The sequence below is a fragment of the Triticum aestivum genome, chromosome 3D (assembly GCF_018294505.1).
Source record: "Triticum aestivum cultivar Chinese Spring chromosome 3D, IWGSC CS RefSeq v2.1, whole genome shotgun sequence".
Lineage (NCBI taxonomy): Eukaryota > Viridiplantae > Streptophyta > Magnoliopsida > Poales > Poaceae > Triticum > Triticum aestivum.
Window position 1 is genome coordinate 95,724,741 of NC_057802.1, and position 5,768 is coordinate 95,730,508.

General features: G+C 50.7%; 1 long non-coding RNA gene across 1 annotated transcript; it reads left to right on the forward strand.

The window, feature by feature from the left end:
• Positions 1-297: 297 nt before the first annotated feature.
• On the forward strand, positions 298-3,940 carry LOC123077676 (uncharacterized). Its single transcript, XR_006436761.1, has 2 exons — positions 298-684; positions 3,697-3,940. It is a non-coding gene; the product is annotated as an uncharacterized lncRNA (long non-coding RNA).
• The last annotated feature ends 1,828 nt before the right edge of the window (positions 3,941-5,768 follow it).

Consider the following 5,768-nt stretch of genomic DNA (forward strand, 5'->3'; position numbering starts at 1 on the left):
ATCATGATTCAAATTCAAATTCAAATTTAAGTCCAAAATTCAAAGTTCAAAAACATGAAAACTCAAATGTTGATCATGTGAAAAATTTTCACTTTCTTATATTGGTGGTGAACCAACCTTTTGTAAAGTGGCTTAGTGCCCTAAAATAAAAGAAAACATGGGCAATAAATTGAAAAAGGAAACGGCAAGGAAAAAAAGAAGAGAAAAGCCTCCCCTGCCCCCTAGGCCTCGGCCCACCAGCGACAGGCCCAGCTCCCCGCCACGGTCGTCTCCCTACTGTTCCCCCGGTGCGCGTCGCTACACGGGCGTAGCCCCGCCGAACCCACTCGCCATCGCCGGCGAGGGGATAAGGCCGCCACGCGTGCGCCTCGATCCCTCTCCCACTCTACTCACACCACTCGCCCGCTGCGCCTCTCCCTCTCCCCACCAGATCCCTCCTCGCACTCCCTCGATGAAATCGCCCGAGCAGCCGCCATGGCCATCGCCGTCGTCGCGGCCACTGGCCTCCCCGCGGATGGAGCTCATGTCCAGGAGGACCTCCGGCGTCGTCTCCTTCGCCACGTGCACCGGTTCGATCTAGGACCGCTCAAAGCCTCGCCATCGAGCTCTTCTCCGCCGCGGACGTCACAACCTTGCCGTCGTCTGCTGCTCCTGGCCCTCACCGAGCCTTTCTTGTGCTCCCCGGTGAGCATCCATGCGTTTCCCCTTTCTATCCGCTCTCGATCAGTAGCCATAGCGTCGTTGTCGTCTTCGTTTCCGCTTTGGCAGAAATGCGCCGCCGCTGTCGTGCTCCCCGCCATGGCTACCGGCCATCTAGGAGCCAGCTGGGCACACGGTTGTGCTCAGGGCACTCATGTGATGCCGCCTGGGCCGCTAGATCATCGAGCCTGAGCCCGTGCGCTCGAATCCTTCGACCACCAGCTCCGGTCGCTGCCACTCATCGCCGCCGTGACGAGAGCTTCGCTCCCCGGGCGTGTGCGCGCTCAACGCGCCTTGTATCGCCCCAGGCTGCCCCCGCGCGCGCGTGCCGCCGCCGCAGCTTCTGTTGCCGCTGCTAGCTGCTCTGCCCGCACACCGCCTCTGCCGCACGCGCGCTGTGCCCCCTGGCCAGCGCCATGACCGCCGGTGCGCCCATGTGTGTGCGTGCGTGCAGTGTGTGTGCATTGAGTGGGTGGTCGAGCCCGCCTCTGCCCGGCCACGCCCACCTCCAGCCTCGCCGCGCCGATGCACTGCGGCTCTCCCTGAAGCTGCTACCGCCGTTGTTCCTCTGTTTGCTACTGCAGTAACATTCAGTTACTGTAGCAGTAGCTAGCTTTACTGCTTTTACACTGACTAGCCCTCTAGACAACACATAAACATCAGCAAAACAAGCTCGAATATAGATAAAAATTATATGGGCGTGTAGTACACTTGACAGGGTTCAATTCTGTCCATTGGACCAAATCCAGAAGTCGCGTGGATTAATTGCTATGAAAATGACAAAAGTCTATGTTCTGTTAACAGAAAAGACTGAAAACAGGGTTATTGTGGTAGCTCCTTTAGAGCAGAAAATAAACAAGTTATAGGGATCTAACAGAGATGCAATTGATACCATCTTGTAGATCACAGAAAATTGATCAAGATTGATATAAGTCACTACTCCATAGGATGGGCAGAACACTAGTTATAGCCTTTGGAAAACAGCTAAGTGGAGTTTAAAGACCGAACAATTCTCAGACTTAGCCAATTTTCAAGAATTCCAGAAATTGTTTAAATCTTTGAAAATTCATAGAAAATAATCCATAGCTCGGTTGAAAAAGTTTTATACATGAAAGTTGCTCGGAACGACGAGACGAAGCCGGACATGCCCTCTGTACGTCTACGACACGTCTCTAGCACAGCGAACATGCAACCGCCCCCCTCCGATTCGTATGTCCGAAAATACCAAACTTCGGGAAAACTTTCCTGGACGTTTACTCCCTTTGCCGATATCGCGTACTACTGCGTTAAAACCCCCTAGCTTTGCAAGTTGCCTATCATGCATCTGTTTGCTCTGTATTTACTGTTTCTTCCCCCTCTTCTTCTCCGATAGACCCCGAGACCGCTGCCGATGCCACTGTGATCGACTGCGTTGACGACGACCCCTTCTTCCCTTTCAGCGGAGCTTCCAAGCAAGCCCCCCGTTGATCATCCCGATATCGCCCATACCATTCTCTCATGCTTGCATTAGATTTTTCTACTGTAATTGATTGCTCCTATCTGATGCATAGCCTGCTTTTGTACCTGCTGTTGTACCTTACCTGATTATGCTAAACTGCTTAGTATAGGTTGGTTAGTGATCCATCAGTGACCCCCACCTTGTCCTTGTTGCCCCTGCTTCATCATCGACGACTCGATCAACATGATCCAAGACCAGAGCCCGACACCTCACATCACATAACGCCCCTTTTGTTGCTCGACTCTGCAGAGTTACCATCGAGTGTCGAGGGTGGTACCGCATACATCACTCCTGATGAGATCTCTGTAGTGTAGCTATTCAGTCATGGTCATCGAGGGTGATTCCTCCTTAACCACTTCCGATACGACTCTGTCGTGCAACCCCTCAAGCGTGAACCTCGAGGGTGGTTCATCTTACGTTCACCTTGACGATTACATCGAGTGGAATCCACTGAGGGTGATTCCTCAGGTTTTCCCCTTGATGTCCGGACACACGGTTACCTTGACTTTACTTGAGACCTTTGTGAAAGTCGGGCGGGACCGGAGAGCACCCGCAAGATGGTTACGGGGCACGGCCGGGCAGGCAGGCCGCCCCCGAGTGGGCTGGGCTAGCCCTTGCCGTATTTCCTCGAGATGGGGTGACGGGGTCACATTATCGGGAGTCTCTGCTCGTCTCCGCAAGCTAATAATACACTATGGTTTGGGTATTTGTTCTGAGTTGGCCTTTGGCCTTTACGCACTAACCACCACGCGAGAATAGTTATGGGCCTCGACGACGTAGTATCAGCCGAACCTTTGTCAGACGTCCAGTTCGGCATTGCGGCACGGCTGGGCCGGCACCCCAGAGGTAGTGCCTTGGTCCGCCCTGCACGCAACGACCCGGAGTGCGACGGGCGATGGGCCCAGACCTTTGAGTGCTTAGGTTGTAGACCGGCAGAGACCTCTCTACTGAGCCTAGGTAGGGCTACGACGTGTTGATCTTCTAAGGCCGGGCATGACCCAGGAAAGTGTGTCCGGCCAGAGTAATCAAGTGTGTTGGAAAATGTGGTGCACCCCTGCAGGGAAGATTATCTATTAATAGCCGTGTCCACGATAACAGACGTTCAGACTTATATCCTGATCTATTACAACAGAAAATGGATGCTTGGATATGTGGCTCCGGGATTACTTTCTCGCAGGGAGTCGAGGAAGGATCTCTGGACATTAAGTTTACAACATGCTTGTTAATATAAACTGCTATTCTTTACTCTTCTACATGCTGCAAAATGTTTGGAGCTGCTTGAAGATGCTAGTCTTTGATAGGCTAGGCCTTCCCCTTTATTCTGGCATTCTGCAGTTCAGTCCACAGATACATACATTCCTTTGATACCAATGCATACTTAGAATATATCTGATGCTTGCGAGTACTTTGGATGAGTACTCACGGTTGCTTTGCTACCCCTTTTCCCCTTCTTTCTTATTTCCGGTTGTTGCAACCAAATGGTGGATCCCTGGAGCCAGATGCCACCGCCGACGGATGCTACTACGTGGATACCGCTGACGACGAGGAGTAGTTAGGAGGTCCCAGGCAGGAGGTCTTGCCTCTTCAATCGTTGTTGCTTTTGTGTTTGCCTTCTAAAAGCAGTCTTGTTTAAGTTATGTCTGTACTCAGATATTGTTGCTTCCGCTGACGCTTGTGTATCGAGCTTGTATTCGAGCCCTCGAGGCCCCTGGCTTGTGATATAAAGCTTGTATTATTTTGATTTGTGTCTAGAGTTTTGTTGTGATATCTTTCCGTGAGTCTCTGATCTTGATCGTACACATTTGCGTGTATGATTAGTGTACGATTGAATCGGGGGCGTCACAAGAGGGCGCCAGATCTTGAACTTATGAAGGGAGAGAGGCTAGCGAGGAGATGAATCGGCCACTCATCGCTCCCGAGCCGTCATCGTCCCATAGATGTAGTCCGAGCCATCGGCGCCTCCGTCGCTGCCCGACTGCTTTCTCCCCGTCAACCCCTGACCGCGGTGGGGCGGCGGCGGGGAAACCCTAGTGCCCGATCCAACCCCGCGCGCCAGGCAGCCGCCGGAGCATGCTCGCCGGCGAGCACGTCCTGAGCCGCCGCCAGGCCTCTCATTCTCCCCCTCTCCTCCGCCCCTGAAGATGCGCCGCCGCAGGCCGAACCAATGAACTTGGGCCATGCTGCTGCATGCAAGCCTTTAATCACGCGAATTAGTTTATTTTTTCCTTGCACAGCGGGACGTTTCGTCTCCTCGCTCGATAGATGGCAGAGTATCGTCTGCTTCTGTTAATTGCTAAACGTACACAATTGAGGGTTAATTTTTATATTAACGGTTAGAACTAATTAGGTTGATCTGATCGTGAGGTGGTATTTTATCCTGGTTGTTTCGTGTACGTGTTTTCGTGTACGTTTAGGAAAGAATATGTTTGCTTGTTTAATAGTAGTAGAGATAGAGAAGTAGAGATTGTTCGTGGTTGTTACTCCTCCAATTGTTGGTCTTCGGTAGGTAGTATGTACGAGAAGTCCAGTGGCACTACAAGAACTTGGCCAGCCACCTATTCTGAGTAGTTCACCTCTTTCTGCGAAATAACTTTAGTTTACCTACTGTCAATATAATTCACGACAAGAAAGAGTCGAGGGTAAAGGGCAGTGAGAAAGATTCAAGCATGCATGGAGTCAGGGGGCTTTCGTACCTTGAGTTCCTTCCACTTGGAACAAGCTCTAGCAGACAGATCCGTGCCATTCCAGTTCCCACGAAACAGTTTCTGGTCTGGTCCATGCATTCTAGACGGTGGGTTCCTCCTCAAGCGAGCGCGGTCTAACTCCGTGACGGTGAAGTAACGGTGCTCGGTCTCTTCACCCTGCCTCAAATTACTGTAGTAACTTTCCTCTTTTCTCCGCGAGAATCGATCAAGTTTCCCCGGAAGGAGCAGCTCAGTAAGTTCGCACGTTCAGACTCACCGACTCGATCGGGAAAAAGACACATACACATGCAGTTGACACATCCCCACGTTGAATAAATCAAATTCAATGCCGGTCAACTCGTGACTTTGAACGGTAATACTATGAATGAACGAATATTATTTGTGTTCATAAGGTGGGAGTACTATTAACTTTTGGCTAATTCTCAGTCGCCTCTGAAACTTTCTTGAAAACTTCAGTCCCTAAAATGGCGAAGATAGGTAAAGGTGTGATCTGGTGAAGCATTGAGACAACAGCTGGGACTGAAATTTAGTAAGAAGGAGAAATCAGATAAATTTTGTTTTGCGAATCGCGATTAAAAAGATCATCAGATTACTTTTGTGCTGATGCCGGTTTGAAGTATTTGCACGAGTGGCTTCATTGCCAGTTGTATTCTGACTGGCAGGGCAATGCAGGTACGTGTCAGGTTCCGGTGATCTTGACATGGAGCCCGAGAGAGACTCTTCTTTTTCCAATCCACCGAACGCGAAGCAAAATAGTAGAGCAGACTAGCCAAAGTGACGAGACCATCGGAATTTTATTTTTATTTGAAAGCTGACCATGGGAAAACTAAGCACAAAAGTACGTAGGCATGCGCGTTAACACAGCT